General features: G+C 49.3%; 1 protein-coding gene across 1 annotated transcript in view; it reads left to right on the top strand.

Moving 5' to 3' along the window:
- Nucleotides 1-20730, top strand: part of LOC147099023 (protein shisa-9-like) — a 144659-nt gene that overhangs the window by 74856 nt on the left and 49073 nt on the right. The gene's annotated exons all lie outside the window — the stretch shown is intronic.

Below are 20730 nucleotides of genomic sequence, written 5' to 3'. Positions count from 1 at the left end.
AACCGAGTGAACCTTCTTTGTACTGACTCGAGAGCAAGCATGTCCTTTCTTAAGTATGGACACCAAAACTGTACGCAGTATTCCAGGTGCGGTCTCACCAATACCTTGTACAACTGAAGCAATACCTCCCTATTTTTATATTCTATCCCCCTAGCAATGAAAGCCAACATCCCATTGGCCTTGTTAATCACTTGCTGCACCTGCATACTAACCTTTTGAGTTTCGTGCACCAGGACCCCCAGATCCCTTTGTACTTCAGTACTTTCCAGATTCTTGCCATTAAGATAATAACTTGCTCTACGATTTTTCCTGCCAAAGTGCATAACCTCACACTTTCCAGTATTGTATTCCATCTGCCAAATCTCTGCCCACTTACTTAGCCTGTCTCTGTCCCCTTGCAGGTTTGTTATGTCCTCCTCACTCATTACTTTCCCTCCCATCTTAGTATCATCTGCAAACTTTGATATGTTACACTCGGTCCCCTCCTCCAAATTGTTAATATAGATTGTAAAGAGTTGGGGACCCAGCACTGACCCCTGCGGAACACCACTAGTTACTGATTGCCAGTCTGAGAATGAACCATTTATCCCAACTCTCTGCCTTCTGTTAGATAGCCAATCCTCTATCCATGCCAGAATATTACCCCCAATCCCGTGATTTTTTATCTTAAGCAATAATCTTTTGTGTGGCACCTTGTCAACTGCCTTTTGGAAGTCTAAATACACTACGTCCACTGGTTCCCCTTTATCCACCCTATATGTTACTTCCTCAAAGAACTCCAGCAAATTTGTCAAACATGACTGCCCCTTCATAAAACCATGCTGACTTTGTCCTATTAAATTATGATTATCCAAATGTCCTGTTACTGTCTCCTTAATAATGGACTCCAAAATTTTACCTACCACAGATGTTAGGCTAACCGGTCTATAGTTTCCAGCCTTCTGTCTACTGCCCTTTTTAAATAAGGGTGTTACATTAGCAGTTTTCCAGTCTGCCAGGACCTTTGCCGAGTCCAGGGAGTTTTGGAAAATTATTACCAATGCATCCACAATCCCTACTGCCACTTCCCTCAAGACCCTAGGATGTAAGCCATCAGGTCCAGGTGATTTATCCGCCTTGAGTCCCAGGCCTAGAAATTGAGTAGCCTTAGCGCCGCATTTGAGGCGCTAGAGGGCCTAGCGCCGGAGTTATGGCCAGTTGGGAAATTGAGTGGGTCCCTAACGTCGGCGTTAAGCCGGTAGCGCTGCGCCGGCACCGATGACGTCATCGGTGTGCGCAGCGTCCCGGTTGCCATGCCGACGGGCCCCAGCGCCGAAATTCAGTTGCGGCCGCCTCGCCCGTGGCAGCCGCAACTAAGACTCTGGCAACCGAGTCTTCCCCGAGTTAGCGCCGGCGCATTAAGGTCGCGTGGCGGCCGGCCGCTTTCCCGTCGGCTGCCTGCCCGCACCTCCCTCCCCGGACTCATCCACCCCCCCCGCGGAACAGATGCGTCTGGCCTGCAAGCCCGGCACTTGTCCGAGGTGCCGGGCTCATTTTTTCAATATTTGAACGGACAGCGGGCGGGTGCAGGCAGCTCCTCCTTAACTGAAGGAGGAGGCCTGCACTTCCCCAGCCTGCCGCACCGCATCGGGTGCCGCAGCGCCGGATTAGCGCCGCAATTCGGCACTCAGCGCCCATTGGGAGGCGCTCACGCCCGCCAGTAGTGCCGGCAGCCGTCTGGGCGCGGCGCTACTGAATTTTTGGCGCGCGCAAGGGAATTAGCGCCGGCGCTAAATTTCCGGCGCTAAAGCCCTGGCGCGGCGTCAACTCAATTTCTAGGCCCCATTATTTTACCGAGTACCACTTCCTTAGTGATTTTGATCGTGTTTAGCTCCTCCCACCCTTTAGCCCCCTGTTTATCCAGTGTTCCCGGGGACTCCCTGTAAATATTCACACACTCCCGGGAACCCCCTGTAAATACAGACACACTCCCGGGGACCCCCTGTAAATACTGACACACTCCCAGGGATACCCTGTAAATACTGACACACTCCCGGGGACCCCTGTAAATATTAACACCCTCCCAGGACACCCTGTAAATATTAACACACTCCTGGGCACCCCCTGTAAATATTAACACCCTACCAGAACACCCTGTAAATATTAACACACTCCCGGGACCCACTGTTAATATGAACACCCTCCCGGGGGAACACCCTGTAAATACTGACACGTTCCTGGGACCCCCTGTAAATATTAACACCCTTCCGGGACACCCTTTAAATAGTGACATAATCTGGGGTATCCTCTGCAAGTATATCCTCTGACTCAATGTCCCCTTGTAATTATTACGCTCTCCCAAGCAATGCCTGCAAATCTGCAGGAACTCGCCAAGGCTTCTTCGACAGCACCTCCCAAACCTGTGACCTCTACCACCTAGAAGGACAAGGGTAGCAGGTGTGTGGGAACACCACCACCTCCGAGTTCCCCTCCAAGTCACACTCCAAATCCTGTTTACAAAAGCTTACTTACAATTCTGACACTCTGGGCTCGATTTTGCCAGGCCCGAGGAGGCGGGATTGGAGGCGTGTGAGGTGTTAAAATCGCAAAAAATGGCGGGCAGCTCCGATCCCGCTTCCGAGCAATTTTCCCTGAATCGGGGTTTCAGACCCCGTTTCCATCCCATCTCCAAGAGGCGGGATAGGCCCTTAAGGCCCTTAACAACCAGTTAATTGCCTCTATAATCCAATTTTGTGAGGCCTTTCTGAATTTAACACTTTTCCCCCGTGCTGCACGCCTCCTCTGGAACACGCCAGGTAATCCTGGCGGCCTCACAAGTGGACTGCTTACTAACAGCTGCAGCTCCACCATTAAAAAGGAGTTTTCAGCAATCATCATTTGCAGGTGGCAGAACATTGTTGCCTCAGGTCTGGGGGAACTTTTAGCAGGCCTACTCATTGTTGTGGAAGGTTGGAGCCTGAGACACCTCTCCAGTGTGACCTCCTGGGAAACCCCTCTCCCTCAACTGAGGTATATACCAGAAGCATGAGAACCATTTATTTCCTTTCCTCCTGGACAGTGGGGAGGGGGGCTGTCGATGGTCCTGTGGGGGAAACATAGAAGGCAGGAGTAGGCCATTCGGCCCCTCGAGCCTGCTCCGCCATTTAATGAGATCATGGCTGATCATCCAAACTCAGTACCCTGTCCCTGCTTTCTCCCCATATCCCTTGATCCCTTTAGCCTTAAGAAATATATCTAACTCCTTCTTGAATATATTTAATGAATTGGCCTCAACTGCCTTCTGTGGTAGAGAATTCCACAGGTTCACCACTCTCTGGGTGAAGTAATTCCTCCTCATCTCTGTCCTAAATGGCTTACCCCTTATCCTTAGCCTGTGACCCATGGTTCTGGACTCCCCTGCCATCGGGAACATCCTTCCTGCATCTAGTCTGTCTAGCCCTGTTAGAATTTTATAAGTTTCAATGAGATCCCCTCTCATTCTTCTAAACTCTAGCGAGTATAAGCCCAATCGACCCAATCTCTCCTCATACAGGAAACTTTTTTTTATCCGGCACGGACAGGACCGACGTGGTGCCGGTTCATCAAAAATTCCGGATAACCGAACGCTATAGTAAAAGATACAGAGCTGAGAGCTGAGAGCGCCGTATAAAGCAACAAACCCTGTTGCTTAGCAACAGCTTCAAAACAATGGCCACAAGTTTCAAGCGTCTCTGTAGCTTAGCAACAGCTGCAGCCACACCCTTGCACAGCAACACATGGAGGAAAGCAAGTAATAAAAGTTACCTGAACCTACTCCTGAATTTTGCCAGTTAACCGACATTTCCGGTTATTTAGGTGCCGGTTAATCGAAAGTTTCCTGTACGTCATTCCTGCCATCCCAGGTATCAGTCTGGTGAATCTTCGCTGCACTCCCTCCATGGCAAGAACATCCTCAGATAAGGCGACTAAAACTGCACACAATACTCAAGGTGTGGTCTCACCAAGGCCCTGTACAACTGCAGCAAGACATCCTTGCTCCTGTACTCGAATCCTCTCACTATGAAGGCCAACATACCATTTGCCTTCTTAACCGCCTGCTGCACCTGCATGCTTACCTTCAGCGACTGATGCACAAGGACACCCAGGTCTCGTTGCACTTCCCCTTCTCCCAATCTATTGCCATTCAGATAATAATCTGCCTTCCTGTTTTTCCCACCAAAGTGGATAACCTCGGAATAAAGGAGTTAGACATGTGAGATAAACGTTACATGCACATTGAATTGTGCAGATGATCATAAGTCAATCTGTTAGAGCATCAGAATCAATATCAGTCACTCATGCAATGTCAATGAGAGAGATGAAAAACTATTCTGTCACCAATTTGCTCTGATGTGCCCATCTGTCCGTCCACCACTTGCGCATCCTCCTCCACTCCCACAATCTCCAGGGCCACCTCCTCCGCAGTGGTGAGCTGGGCTACTGAGGGTGGCCCTCCTCCTGTCCTCGCCCTCTCCCTCTTATTGTCAGCTCTCTTTACCTGCAATGAAGGACACAAGTGGAGTTTGAGTGAGAATGAAGGAGTGAGTGAGCATAGATGCTTAGAGGGACACAAAGATGGAGTGAGGTGCCAAGACCAAGGCCCCTCCCTGTGTGTTGTAAGTTGTTGTCATAGCATCACAGTGGTAGGGAATGTGAGGGCTGCATAGTCAATCTTAAGTGAATGTGAACATACAGAGAGAGGGTGCAGGGATGTAAGGGTGAAGTGGGATGTGGAGGAGGAGGTTGACAAAGCAGAGTGCTGGTGATGAGAGGCGATGGGGATCAGATTGAGGGTCATGGGGATGGAATACTCACTTTTCCTGTGCGGAGGTGGTCATGAAACCTCTTTCAGCACTGCAGTCAGGTTCTGCTGCACATTGAAATTGCATTCACCTCCTGAGCCACTTGCAGCCACACAGCTTTGGTCTGTTGTGGAGGCTTTTCCCTCCCTGAGGAAGGAAAGAGCACTTCCTTGTTTGCTCTTGCTCCCTCCACCAGAGCTTGGAGGGAGGCCTCATCGAATCTGGATGCACACTTTGGCCTGGTGCTGGACATAGTAGCAGTAGGAATCCCTCAGAAGTGTGTTGATAAAGTTGTAAGGCTGAAAAAGAACCAAGGCTGCTTGCAGGCCTTAAATCCAGTTGCATAGAAGACGTCAACGGAGGCGAGTTTCTGTATCAAAAGACCCATTGGGCCAGGGGTTCCTACACGCTGGAAATCAAGTACCCAATCAGGGCAAGATCGCACTTCTGTCCCGCCTCACATCGGAGGCGGTGTCCTGACTCACCGACCACCTGACACGCCCCCAGCCTGCCCCCAATGACAAACTCCAGCCCATAGGGCGCAATCTTGCCAGCCCTGGGGAGGCGGGTTTGGAGGCGGAACTGCCGGGAAAATGGCGGAATTTGGGGGCGGGTGCCCATCCCGCCCTCAACCCACCTCCATGCCAACTTGCCAGGAGGCGGGTAGTCGTCCTGCGCCAGGTCCCGTCTCCTTGGAGGCGGGAAGGGATTAAAGCCTATTAACTGCCTGTTAACAGGTAGTTAACAGCCAGATAAGAGGATTATCCCCATTTTACCCTCACAAGTGCAGGCTTCCCGAAGGCTCCAAAACCCGCCAGGGTCACCGAGGCGAGCAGTGGGTCTGCGGGGGTCTGTGCGCTGTGGAGGTGAGTGATGGGTGCAAGTGTGGAGAGGTGAGTATGTGAGGTAAGTGGAAAGTGTTAGAAAAAGTTTACTTACCTTTGTTTCTTCCTGCAGGCTTCAGTCGGTGGGGATGCGGAGAGTCTCGGACCTCTGCGGTAGAGATGACAGATGACCGTTACATTCTCCAATGCAACAACCATCTCATTTCTGCAAAAGAAAGAGGTTTGATGAGGTCTTGAATTCAAGACCTCATCAAACTACAGAGAATGTCGCTGTTTGTCAGCTTCACAGAGCTGCCCAACGATGACAATTCATCTGTCAAAATTTTTTGACAGATGAAATGTCATACGCTGACGTTCTCTGTAACTGGCTTTCCCTTAATTGGCCTGCTTAACAAGGTCAATCAAGGGAAAATAGCGTGGGTTGGCCAGAAGTTGATGGAGGCGGGACTAAAACCCGACAAGTGGGAGTCCCGCCTCCAAAAGCTCCCCATTGGCAAAATCCAACCCATTGTTCTGTCAACTTTTTCCCATTCTAATTCCCTCCGGCCAAATTTCTAATAGGGATTGCCCCTGTAAACCTATCGCGCTGGAGCTACGCCCATTGCCGCTGCTGTAATGCCTCAGTTTTGAGTCTCCCAGCCTGAACTGGAAAGTGACTCTCGTGCTCCAGTCAACGCGACCGCTTCCCAAATAGTGTAGCCACCCTCAAACATCGCTTCACCTGAAGGCTGCACCTGGCCGGCACTCCTCAGGGCCGAGGTTCCGCCGAGGATTCCCCTGTCTCCGGGAGACCGAGGGAACCCCTAGGACAATGGCGGCGACGCATGTAGACCTTAGAGAAGATGCTTCCACTTGTGGGGGAGACCTAAACTAGGGACCATAAATACAATAGCAAAATACTGCGGAGGCTGGAAATCCGAAATAACGCTGGAAAACATAGAAACATAGAAACATAGAAGATAGGAGCAGGAGTAGGCCATTCGGCCCCTCGAGCCTGCTCCGCCATTTAATGAGATCATGGCTGATCATCCAAATTCAGTACCCTGTCCCTGCCTTCTCCCCATATCCCTTGATCCCTTTACCTTAATAGATGTAAAATCTAGGGATTAAATACTGGCTCCTTGAGTGATGGGAGTAGCAGTGGTTGTGGAACCACAGGTTTAGCTGGATTTAACTTCAGGAAAGGAGGGAAGAAAAAAACATAATCTTATGAAAGGAAGGCTAGAAGCGGCAGTATTTTGTTGCCAAAGTATTTATATGGCTGGTCCAGTTAAGTTTCTGGTCAATGGTGACCCCCCCAGGATGTTGATGGTGGGGGATTCGGCGACAGTAATGCTGTTAAATGTCAAGGGGCGGTGGTTAGACTCTCGCTTGCTGGAGATAAGTCATTGCCTGGCACTTGTGTGGCGCGAATGTTACCTGCCACTTATCAGCCCAAGCCTGAATATCGTCCAGGTCTTGCTGCATGCTGGCATGGACTGCTTCATTATCTGAGGAGTTGTGAACGGAACTGAACACTGTGCAGTCAGCGAACAACCCCAGTTCTGACCTTATGATGGAGAGGTGGTCATTGAAACTCAGCAGGCCAGGGCAGCATCCATGGAGAGAGAAACAGAGTCAATGTTTCAGGTTGAAACCCTTCGTCAGGACTGAAAAAACACAGGAAATGAAACAGATTAAAAGGCCAGTTTGGGGGCTGGGAAATGGGGATGAAAGAACAAAAGAGAAGTGAAGAGACATTAAGAGGTATTCAAAACCAGACGAGATGGTGGTAGGACTAGTAAAGAGACAAAAGACGGCTCTAGATGAGGTGTGAAATGCACTGGCAGAATGGGAGACAGCTGCCATGTGGGAGGGAAAAAAAGGGGGAAGGGCCAAAACAAAGGTGTGGATAAAAAATATATAAAAATGTAATAGGGGCCGAGGTTATGATCTGAAATTGCTGAACTCGATATTGAGTCCGTAAGGCTGTAAAGTGCCTAATCGGAAGATGAGGTGCTGTTCCTCGAGCTTACGCTGGGTTTCCGTGGAACATAAATACAAGACAGTCACCAATATATCCAACAGGGAATTCAGGAGAAATTTCTTTTCCCAGAGGGTGGTTAGAATGTGGAACTCGCTACCACAAGGAGTAGTTTAGGAAGAGATGCATTTATTGGGGAGCCAGATAAGCACATGAGGGAGAAAGGAATAGAAGGGTATGTTGACGGGGTGAGGTGAAGAGGGGGTGGGAGGAGGCTGGTGTGGAGCATAAACACCGGCACGGACCAGTTGGGCTGAATGGCCTGTTTCTGTGTTTAAATTCTATGAAGTTCAATGCAATGTGGTGTCGTCCCTGACCCCAGAATGTTGGAGCTATGGGATATCTCTATCTGTCTATATACATATATATAGCAGCTTGGGAGGAAGTTTATTTAACAATTAACACAATTGACATGACTAATTTACACATTCTCACTAATGCTGTGGTAATTACCCTCTGCACGTTTCAGGATGATCAGACTTTTAATGGACAGTTTATTTAAGTAGCCGTGGCAGACGAGACTGCCTGGCCCTCCTCACAGGCCCAATAATTACTGGGCTGCAGCCCAGAGTCACCTGTGGCCACCCTTCAGCCAGGTGCACTCAGTATCAGCAGCAGCCCCTGGCTTCACCATTCCCATGCTGGCTGACGCTTCTCGAGCTGGAAGTAAGAGAAGGCTTAGCTGTAGTTGCAAGATGGTGCTTCGGTGCAACTTTTGAAAAGGACAGATTTTTTTTTCCAACCCTCGTCCCCAATCCCCCCCCTCCCACCCTCTACGCCCCAAAGCTATTAGCATTTGTTGGGGTGCCATCACACAGGCACCAGCCGCCTTCCAGCACCTCACTCGAGTGGCCGTCCCTCGGCGTGCGAGTGTTGGTAGGCTATTCGACTATGAAAGCATCACAGCTCAGCCAAACCCGGGACGTGCCTGATGTCCAACCCGCCTGCGCTTTCGAGCGGTTGGGGGTCATCATTGGATAGTAATCAGGAAGCTGGAACCACCACCGATTCCTCGTCGACTACACTAACTTAGCACCGGCCGGGAATCAAATGTTGGACCTCTCGATGCACATGGCTCAGTACTACACTGGGTGAGGGTGGCGGGGTGGGGAACGTTGTAGTGTGTTAGCATTCGATCTCCTTCCTCCTCTGGTTCATAACAACGCATTTTGAGTAAGCATGAGACCCTTGATGGTGGAGTATATGGAACAGACTTCAGTGATGTCTAGTTTGAGTGATCGGCCCTACTAGACACAGAGGGCGGAATCTTACCTGGAAGGCCGAGCCTGAGGCGGGACTGCTGGTTTTCAGGTTCCAGTCCCGCCCCCAGCGACGTCTGACGAGCTGAGGCTACTTTCCCCTGATTGGCCTTGTTAAGCCCCGCTCTGCGGGCTTGCCGGCCAATTAAGGGAAAGCCGGTGTCAGATGACGTCAGTTGATGACGCTTCATCTGCCGGTTTTCTGAAAGGCATATGCAGCACACTTGTTTGACAGATGATTTGACAGTGTTTGACAACATTGAGGCGCTGTCAAACACTGACAATCACTGTCCATAGGTGAGCCCTTGCACCCAGGATCTCCAATTACTCTCTCCTTAGGATAAAACAGATGGCAGCTGCAGCTGAGATTGCAGAAGCCACCTGCCACTTCTCCCAATGAGATGTGGCTACACAAACACTTCACAGCGTGTCACCTGCAGAAACATCTAACCACATTAAAAATTACTTTCATAACTTTTCCTTACCTCTCATACTCACCAGTGTCCCATTGAATCCTTTAAACCACTTCTGCAGCTGTCATCTATACACAAAAATTACAGTAGACCCACATCACACCTCACTTACCCTGGTGAGGTTCCCCGACATCGGGAAGCCCGCAACAGCAGTCGAAAAATTGGAAAAAGCCTGTTAGCTGCCTGTTAACTGCCTGTTAACAGGGGTTAGGTGGCTGTAATCCTCTTCCCGTCTCTAGGAGTCAGGACCCTGCGCAAATCGGGGACCCAACTCCTGGGAAGATTGGTTGGAGGTGGGTTGGGAGCAGGTTTGGGACCCGCTCCCATTTTTGGGGATTTTCCCAGCAGTCCCGCCTCCAGACCCACCTCCTCAGGGCTGGTAAAATCCAGCCCAGTGGCCGCGATTTCACCGACCAAGGTGGCCAGGGTCGGTGTCGCGGTCCCAGCCCGCTGCCTACTGCAGCCCACACTCTCCAAGTGATTTTACATTGATGGGGCTTGTTAAGCCCGCCCTGTGAGGTTCCCGGCCAATTAAAAGGAAGCAGGTCTGATGACGTCATTTGATGACGCGTCATCAGCCGGTTTCCTTAAAGGGACCATGTCAAAATTAATTTTGACAGTTGTGCTGTCAGTGTTCTACAACATGGAGGTGCTGCAAACACTGACAAGCACTGCACAAAGGCACAGGGCTGCACCCAAGCTCTCCCATGACTCCCTCTATATGCTTATGGAGGGAGTCACAGCATGCAGGGAGGTCCTCTTCCCTTCCCATGGGAGGAAGAGACCTCCCCAGAAGATCAACACAGCCTGGTTGAACATTGCAGAGGAGGACACAAGCAGGGATGTGGTCAGGAGGACCAGGCTGCAGTGGCACAAACCTTTCAATGATCTCAGTAAATCAGGAAACGTTAGTACAAAGACACACTCAACCTCATCCTGCTGTGCCTCTCATCACATCCCCATCACTCTGCCTTCTCTACCCTACTCCTGCACATCCTTACTCACACCAACTTACCTTACACCTCCACCCATCCCTCTCTATCTACATTATCACTTCCCCATCTCACTAACCACCCCTCACACTCACTCTCATGCTACTGAAAGCATACCAACTAACACACAAAGGTAGGCAATTGGGTGGTTTAGCCAATGTTCATGTGAAGTTTCTGGTAATGTGCCGTCAAACATTGAAACCTTTATTTTCAGCACTTTGCGTTCTTGGACAGATTTGTGTGCATCTTTGGGAGTGGCTTAGTGAGTTGCAGTGAATGGTGGGACATAACAGTAACCCCTGCAATGGAGTGTGAAAGGAATGGCTTGGTCATTGTAGGGATGCTTTATGGTGTTGGTGTGGGGTGGTCCAACCTGGTGCATCATGTGGCTGCCAAGGTGTGCAGCATCAAGTGAAGTAAATCTGGCCATGGTGAGGCCATCCCTGGTCTGCTGAGCAGCAACATGGTCGGGTGCTGATGCCCTGTGTCCTGTGCAGCATCAGGTGATTGCGGAGAAGGTTGGTGTTGTTGTTGGTGCTGCTGGTGTGCCTGGTGCTGCTGGTGTTGGGGCTGATGGTGGTGGGATTCTGAGGACCAAGGTGAGATATTTTCAAGGGCACCGATGCTGATGGAATAGATGGCAGGTGAGGTTGAGATGACAGAAGCGATGGTGTCGAACTACTTGAGTGTTGTTGGAGCTGCACTCATCCAGGCAAGTGGAGAGTATTCCATCACACTCCTTACTTGTGCCTTGTAGATGGTGGAAAGGCTTTGGGGAGTCAGGAGGTGAGACACTCGCCGCAGAATACCCAGCCTCTGACCTGCTATTGTTGCCACAGTATTTATGTAACTGGTCTAGTTAAGTTTCTGGTCAATGGTGACCCCCCCAGGATGTTGATGGTGGGGGATTCGGTGATGGTAATGCCGTTGAATGTCAAGGGGAGGTGATTAGACTGTCGCTTGTTTGAGATAGTCATTACCTGGCAATTCTGTGACATGAATGTTACCAGCCACTTATCAGCCCAAGCCTGAACGTCGTCCAGGTCTTGTTGCATGTGGGCATGGACTGCTTCATTATCTGAGGTGTTGTGAATGGCGCTGAACACTGTGCAGTCATCAGCGAACATCCCCATTTCTGGCCTTCTGTTGGAGGGAAGGTCATTGATGAAGCAGCTGAAGATGGTTGGGCCTAGAACACTGCCCTGAGGAACTCCTGCAGCAATGTCCTGGGGCTGTGATGAATGACCTTCACAAGGAAGTTCGATTATTAACCTTTAGCTCCCCAAAATGTCCAACGTACAAATCTCCAGGATGTCCAACATAATGTCAAAACCCACTGGACACTTACAGAAGCCAGGAACGATGCTTAGTTCTTAAACTTCAGTGTCTCGAAGGCGTGACAGAGATTAAAAATAGGTCACCTTCTTTAAAGCCTGATTGAGCAAGTCTCACTCCTAATATGTGTAAGGCAACAGTCCTCGTCTGTTGTTTTTCCGGTTGGATGCATATTGTTTGGTTCATTTAGTGTTGCAGTGAGCAAGGACATGATTCATTTGGACGTAAGAATGGTCGTGGTTAAGCTGTGAACTTAAGATTCGATGCACTCTCATCGCTCAGTCAGATGATTCAAGCCCCACTCCAGAGACTTGAGCACCTAATCTAGGCTGACACGCCAGTGCAGTACTGAGAGAGTGCAGTCACTGAAAGCAAACATGCAGGTGCAACAAGCAGTTAAGAAGGCAAATGATATGTTGGCCTTCATTGCAAGAGATTTTGAGTACAGGAGCAAGGATGTCTTACTATAGTTATACAGGGCCTTGGTGAGACCACACCTGGAGTACTGTGTGCAGTTTTGGTCTCCTTATCTAAGAAAGGATATACTTGCCATAGAGGGAGTGCGGCGAAGATTCACCAGATTGATTCCTGGGAAGGCAGGACTGTCGTATGAGGAGAGATTGGGTCGACTAGGCCTGTATTCACTAGAGTTTAGAAGAGTGAGAGGGGATCTCATTGATATTACGTCCATGAATGATTGAGACACGGACAGCAGGAGTTGAACAAAACAGGTCTTTACTGATGGAAGTCAATAGTGAAACTGAAACAACAGAGGCTCACTAGCACCTTTTATACAGGGGTGGTCACTGCTGGTACTGCAGTCTGAGACCAGTTATTCTCTTAAAGGTACATACACAACAATTCCTCCCCTTTTAGATAAACAGTACATAACATTCATTTAACAACTAAATGATAACTAATTACAATCACAATTACGGTTGCTAGATACATTGGTTAAGTTTAAGCAATTATAAGTTCAGTCTTTGAGGAGGCTTCCTGATCCTGTCTGGATAACGCCTCTTTGGGGTATCAGGTTCTTCTGGCAATGTTGAGTCGGGATCAATGTCGTTGTTTGGTTCATCTGCTTCCAATATTACCGGTTCTGCGGTAGCTGCAATTGGTACGTTGATTTCATTACCAGGTGTATCAGATTGTGGTGTGGAGTTGACGTTTTCCAGTGACTCTAGAATCTGGTCAGCATGGCATCTTACAATGCTCTCTCCAACGTCCACGGTATACATGAGAGGTCCTTGCCATGTACAAATCGTTCCTGGCTGCCATTTCTCAGTGCGGTAGTCCCGGGCCAAAACTGGTTGACCTATCTTAAAACTCCTGGTCGGCCTTTCTAAACCATCAAGGAATTTATGTGACAGTACCGCCCCAATGCCATAGGGAGATGCATCACACGCCAGTCTGACCGGCAGTGCTGGGTTGTAGTGAGCCAATACTTCCCTTGAAGTGATTAAGTCCTTACTCTTCTGAAAGGCCCGCTTACAATCATCGCTCCATTTCCATGCTACCCCCGTTCGTAGCAGGGCGTTCAGTGGGTGCAGAATTGTCGACAAATTCGGCAAAAACTTATGGTAGTAATTCACCAATCCAAGGAATGACCTCCGTTGTGACACATTTTCAGGCGCTGGGGCCTTAACAACCACTTCAATTTTGTCAGGGGACTTATGTAACCCCTCTTCATCAATCACGTGGCCACAATACGATATCTGTTTCTTAAAAAATTCGCACTTGGGGCGGTTGGCTCGCAGCCCATGTTCCCGTAGTCTAGTGAGCACCTGTTCTAGGTTGTTAAGGTGTTCACTGTCATCTTCACCTGTCACAAGGATGTCGTCCAAGTAACACTGAGTCCCCGGAATCGCTTGCAGGACTTGTTCCATCGCTCTTTGCCATATCGCCGGAGCCGATGCTACTCCGAATACCAATCGATGATACTGGTAAAGACCTTTGTGAGTGTTTATCCTGAGATACTTCCTAGAGGACTCTTCAACCTCCATCTGCAAATATGCTTGTGCTAGGTCAATTTTTGTAAAAAGCTTCCCTCCAGACAGTGAGGCGAAGATGTCTTCTATCCTTGGAAGAAGATATTGTACTGTGTGAAGGACTGGGTTCACCGTCACCTTGAAATCCCCACAGATGCGAATCTTCCTTGGCTCCCCGGACTTATTGCTTAACGTTTTCTTCATGACAGGAACGATGGGTGTCGCCCACTCGCTCCAGTCGACCTTAGACAACACGCCTGCCTTCTTCAGATTCTCCAGCTCTGCCTCGACGGCTGGGCGAATTGCATATGGTACCGGTCTTGCTTTGAAAAACTTGGGAACTGCATTCTTTTCTATTTTTATCGAGGCGGTTACGCCTTTAAGCGTGCCCAGTTCTTGTTGAAATACCTCTTTGGCGTTAGCCAAGATTGTTGACAATCGTCCAGGAGTGACGTCTTCATCTTTTTTACCGTCCACCGTCATTGCATGAATGGAGTGCCAATCTAAGTTTATCTTCCTGATCCATTCCCGTCCCAATAACGGTGGTCCACCATTTGGCAGTATGTAGAGATACAATTTCCATATTTTCTTGCTGTTGTATTCACAGAATCACAGAATCACAGAAACCCCACAGTGCAGATAGAGGCCATTTCGGCCCATCGAGCCTGCACCGACACATATCCCACCCGATCCCCGTAACCTCTACACCAACACATATCCCACCCTATCCCCGTAACCCCACATATTTAATCCCCCTAACACTAAGGGTCAATTTATCATAGCCAATCAACCTAACCCGCACATCATTGGACTGTGGGAGGAAACCGGAGCACCCGGAGAAAACCCACGCAAACACGGGGAGAATGTGCAAACTCCGCACAGACAGTCACCCGAGGCCGGATTTGAACCCGGGTCTCTGGCGCTGTGAGGTAACAGTGCTAACCACTATGCCACCGTGCTTATATAGACAGGCACCCTTATTTTTCCTCTGGGGTATACTTTTTGCCCCGTATACGTCGTCAAGACGATGGATGTCTCTCTCAAGGGTATGTGTGAAAATAGCCGCTCGTAGTCTCGTCGATTCATGACGGTTAGCGCTGATCCTGTATCCAGTTCCATTTTAACTTGGGACCCTGCTATCGTGAGGGTGACCCAAATGGTTCGGTGATCCTCTTTTGTGATTACATTGTGCAGTTTGAGACAGCTTAGTCTCCTGTTCCCGGATTCACTATCGTTCATCTGGTCTTCGGAACTACTGTCCGTCATCTTTTGTACTTTCTTGTATGGTTCCTTAGTAGCCTTTTTGTTGTCGCTGGCCTTCTTCCCAGACCTGCAAACTCGTGCAATGTGTCCCATCTTCCCGCATTGCCTGCATATTTTGCCTTTGGACCAGCAGTCCTTCTGGTCATGGTTAGTTCTGCCACAGCGATAACATTTTGCAAATCCCCGTGTCATTTCGTGGGTGCCGTATTCCTGTGGTTTTTGTTGAATTTCTGCAGCTCCCCTGGCTGCTGCTTCATACAATACTGCCACGCTGAAAGCCTTATCTAGCGTCAGCTCTTTCTCTGAGTGTAACTTCTTCTGTGTTCCTTCACTCAGGAGTCCACAGACAAATTTGTCCCGTAGGGTATCTGCCAGTCCTGCTCCGAACTGGCAGTGCTTTGATAGCTTGCGTAGTTCCGTAAGGTACTCAGAATTGCTCTCATCTTTATGCTGAGTTCTCCTGTGGAATTTAAATCTTTCTGTTATCAACAGCGGTGCAGGGTTTAGGTGTTCCTGTAGGACAGCAACAATTTCGTTAAAACTCTTCGCCTTCGGTTTGGCTGGAGTAATCAGGTCCTGCAATAGGCCGTACGTTCTAGCGCCCATTAAGTTTAGCAATATCGATGCCTTTTTCTCCTCCGCTATTTCGTTTGCCTCGAAATATACCTCGACTCTTTCCACATACGTGGTCCAGTCCTCTATTGTATTATCAAAAGCAGTGATACAGCCAGTCTTCGGCATCTTGCAAATCAAAAATGGCGCCTCCCGTGCTTTGCCTTCTTCCCCGATTTAACAAAATGGCGCCTCCCACGCTTTGCCTTCTTCCCCGCTGTTGTTAGCGCTGCTTTCCGTGGTTCCCGTTGCAACCTGCAGCTCCTCGCGGTTTCTTGCGCGTTTAATATTTCTTTTTTTATTATTTTCCCGTCGTGGAACAACCCTGTGGGACTCTTGCCTCCCTCTTCGTGGGTCTATACGCAGCCCGGCTTCGTAGCACCGGCCGTGCCCTGTGTGCTCCACCCTCTCTCTCTCTTCTTCCCGACAACGCTGCTCAGCCCCGTTGCAAACCACCCGCTCGAGTTCGCGACCGCCGCAGCCCAGGAAGGATCAGTGCACTACCTGCCACCAGCCCGATTAGCTGAAGCACCGTCGACAGGAACCAGGCCCCGCTTCCGACAGCTTCTCCAGCAATCTTCAACTCCGCAAACACAGGGCGGATGCCCACGGTCGACGCCCGTTACTTTCTTTTCTTTCTGGCCTCGACCTCTGCTCACTTCACTGTAGGAGTGGATCCCAGGAGGTGGTGCAGACTGTAGGTAGGTTCGTATCTGCTCGTCGCCAGTATTACGTCCGTGAATGATTGAGACACGGACAGCAGGAGTTGAACAAAACAGGTCTTTACTGATGGAAGTCAATAGTGAAACTGAAACAACAGAGGCTCACTAGCGCCTTTTATACAGGGGTGGTCACTGCCGGTACTGCAGTCTGAGACCAGTTATTCTCTTAAAGGTACATACACAACAATTCCTCCCCTTTTAGATAAACAGTACATAACATTCATTTAACAACTAAATGATAACTAATTACAATCACAATTACGGTTGCTAGATACATTGGTTAAGTTTAAGCAATTATAAGTTCAGTCTTTGAGGAGGCTTCCTGATCCTGTCTGGATAACGCCTCTTTGGGGTATCAGGTTCTTCTGGCAATGTTGAGTCGGGATCAATGTCGTTGTTTGGTTCATCTGCTTCCAATATTACCGGTTCTGCGGTAGCTGCAATTGGTACGTTGATTTCATTACCAGGTGTATCAGATTGTGGTGTGGAGTTGACGTTTTCCAGTGACTCTAGAATCTGGTCAGCATGGCATCTTACAATGCTCTCTCCAACGTCCACGGTATACATGAGAGGTCCTTGCCATGTACAAATCGTTCCTGGCTGCCATTTCTCAGTGCGGTAGTCCCGGGCCAAAACTGGTTGACCTATCTTAAAACTCCTGGTCGGCCTTTCTAAACCATCAAGGAATTTATGTGACAGTACCGCCCCAATGCCATAGGGAGATGCATCACACGCCAGTCTGACCGGCAGTGCTGGGTTGTAGTGAGCCAATACTTCCCTTGAAGTGATTAAGTCCTTACTCTTCTGAAAGGCCCGCTTACAATCATCGCTCCATTTCCATGCTACCCCCGTTCGTAGCAGGGCGTTCAGTGGGTGCAGAATTGTCGACAAATTCGGCAAAAACTTATGGTAGTAATTCACCAATCCAAGGAATGACCTCCGTTGTGACACATTTTCAGGCGCTGGGGCCTTAACAACCACTTCAATTTTGTCAGGGGACTTATGTAACCCCTCTTCATCAATCACGTGGCCACAATACGATATCTGTTTCTTAAAAAATTCGCACTTGGGGCGGTTGGCTCGCAGCCCATGTTCCCGTAGTCTAGTGAGCACCTGTTCTAGGTTGTTAAGGTGTTCACTGTCATCTTCACCTGTCACAAGGATGTCGTCCAAGTAACACTGAGTCCCCGGAATCGCTTGCAGGACTTGTTCCATCGCTCTTTGCCATATCGCCGGAGCCGATGCTACTCCGAATACCAATCGATGATACTGGTAAAGACCTTTGTGAGTGTTTATCCTGAGATACTTCCTAGAGGACTCTTCAACCTCCATCTGCAAATATGCTTGTGCTAGGTCAATTTTTGTAAAAAGCTTCCCTCCAGACAGTGAGGCGAAGATGTCTTCTATCCTTGGAAGAAGATATTGTACTGTGTGAAGGACTGGGTTCACCGTCACCTTGAAATCCCCACAGATGCGAATCTTCCTTGGCTCCCCGGACTTATTGCTTAACGTTTTCTTCATGACAGGAACGATGGGTGTCGCCCACTCGCTCCAGTCGACCTTAGACAACACGCCTGCCTTCTTCAGATTCTCCAGCTCTGCCTCGACGGCTGGGCGAATTGCATATGGTACCGGTCTTGCTTTGAAAAACTTGGGAACTGCATTCTTTTCTATTTTTATCGAGGCGGTTACGCCTTTAAGCGTGCCCAGTTCTTGTTGAAATACCTCTTTGGCGTTAGCCAAGATTGTTGACAATCGTCCAGGAGTGACGTCTTCATCTTTTTTACCGTCCACCGTCATTGCATGAATGGAGTGCCAATCTAAGTTTATCTTCCTGATCCATTCCCGTCCCAATAACGGTGGTCCACCATTTGGCAGTATGTAGAGATACAATTTCCATATTTTCTTGCTGTTGTATTCACAGAATCACAGAATCACAGAAACCCCACAGTGCAGATAGAGGCCATTTCGGCCCATCGAGCCTGCACCGACACATATCCCACCCGATCCCCGTAACCTCTACACCAACACATATCCCACCCTATCCCCGTAACCCCACATATTTAATCCCCCTAACACTAAGGGTCAATTTATCATAGCCAATCAACCTAACCCGCACATCATTGGACTGTGGGAGGAAACCGGAGCACCCGGAGAAAACCCACGCAAACACGGGGAGAATGTGCAAACTCCGCACAGACAGTCACCCGAGGCCGGATTTGAACCCGGGTCTCTGGCGCTGTGAGGTAACAGTGCTAACCACTATGCCACCGTGCTTATATAGACAGGCACCCTTATTTTTCCTCTGGGGTATACTTTTTGCCCCGTATACGTCGTCAAGACGATGGATGTCTCTCTCAAGGGTATGTGTGAAAATAGCCGCTCGTAGTCTCGTCGATTCATGACGGTTAGCGCTGATCCTGTATCCAGTTCCATTTTAACTTGGGACCCTGCTATCGTGAGGGTGACCCAAATGGTTCGGTGATCCTCTTTTGTGATTACATTGTGCAGTTTGAGACAGCTTAGTCTCCTGTTCCCGGATTCACTATCGTTCATCTGGTCTTCGGAACTACTGTCCGTCATCTTTTGTACTTTCTTGTATGGTTCCTTAGTAGCCTTTTTGTTGTCGCTGGCCTTCTTCCCAGACCTGCAAACTCGTGCAATGTGTCCCATCTTCCCGCATTGCCTGCATATTTTGCCTTTGGACCAGCAGTCCTTCTGGTCATGGTTAGTTCTGCCACAGCGATAACATTTTGCAAATCCCCGTGTCATTTCGTGGGTGCCGTATTCCTGTGGTTTTTGTTGAATTTCTGCAGCTCCCCTGGCTGCTGCTTCATACAATACTGCCACGCTGAAAGCCTTATCTAGCGTCAGCTCTTTCTCTGAGTGTAACTTCTTCTGTGTTCCTTCACTCAGGAGTCCACAGACAAATTTGTCCCGTAGGGTATCTGCCAGTCCTGCTCCGAACTGGCAGTGCTTTGATAGCTTGCGTAGTTCCGTAAGGTACTCAGAATTGCTCTCATCTTTATGCTGAGTTCTCCTGTGGAATTTAAATCTTTCTGTTATCAACAGCGGTGCAGGGTTTAGGTGTTCCTGTAGGACAGCAACAATTTCGTTAAAACTCTTCGCCTTCGGTTTGGCTGGAGTAATCAGGTCCTGCAATAGGCCGTACGTTCTAGCGCCCATTAAGTTTAGCAATATCGATGCCTTTTTCTCCTCCGCTATTTCGTTTGCCTCGAAATATACCTCGACTCTTTCCACATACGTGGTCCAGTCCTCTATTGTATTATCAAAAGCAGTGATACAGCCAGTCTTCGGCATCTTGCAAATCAAAAATGGCGCCTCCCGTGCTTTGCCTTCTTCCCCGATTTAACAAAATGGCGCCTCCCACGCTTTGCCTTCTTCCCCGCTGTTGTTAGCGCTGCTTTCCGTGGTTCCCGTTGCAACCTGCAGCTCCTCGCGGTTTCTTGCGCGTTTAATATTTCTTTTTTTATTATTTTCCCGTCGTGGAACAACCCTGTGGGACTCTTGCCTCCCTCTTCGTGGGTCTATACGCAGCCCGGCTTCGTAGCACCGGCCGTGCCCTGTGTGCTCCACCCTCTCTCTCTCTTCTTCCCGACAACGCTGCTCAGCCCCGTTGCAAACCACCCGCTCGAGTTCGCGACCGCCGCAGCCCAGGAAGGATCAGTGCACTACCTGCCACCAGCCCGATTAGCTGAAGCACCGTCGACAGGAACCAGGCCCCGCTTCCGACAGCTTCTCCAGCAATCTTCAACTCCGCAAACACAGGGCGGATGCCCACGGTCGACGCCCGTTACTTTCTTTTCTTTCTGGCCTCGACCTCTGCTCACTTCACTGTAGGAGTGGATCCCAGGAGGTGGTGCAGACTGTAGGTAGGTTCGTATCTGCTCGTCGCCAGTATTACGTCCGTGAATGATTGAGACACGGACAGCAGGAGTTGAACAAAACAGGTCTTTACTGATGGAAGTCAATAGTGAAACTGAAACAACAGAGGCTCACTAGCGCCTTTTATACAGGGGTGGTCACTGCCGGTACTGCAGTCTGAGACCAGTTATTCTCTTAAAGGTACATACACAACAATTGAAACGTATAAAATTCTGACAGAGCTCGACAGACTGGATGCAGGGAGGATGTTTCCCCTGGCTGGGGGGTCTAGAACGAGGGGTCACAGTCTCGGGATACGGGGTAGGACATTTAAGACTGAGATGAGGAGAAATTTCTTCACTCAGAGGGTGGTGAACCTGTGGAATTCTCTACCACAGAAGGCTGTGGAGGCCAAGTCACTGAATATATTGAAGAAGGAGATAGATAGCTTTCTAGACACAAAAGGCATCAAGGGGTATGGGGAGAGAGCGGGAATATGGTATTGAGATA

The sequence above is a fragment of the Somniosus microcephalus genome, chromosome 28 (genome assembly GCF_052327205.1).
Source record: "Somniosus microcephalus isolate GS21.2 chromosome 28, FLI_Smic_1.0, whole genome shotgun sequence".
Classification (NCBI taxonomy): Eukaryota; Metazoa; Chordata; class Chondrichthyes; order Squaliformes; family Somniosidae; genus Somniosus; species Somniosus microcephalus.
This window is presented reverse-complemented; position numbering and strand designations above follow the sequence as displayed.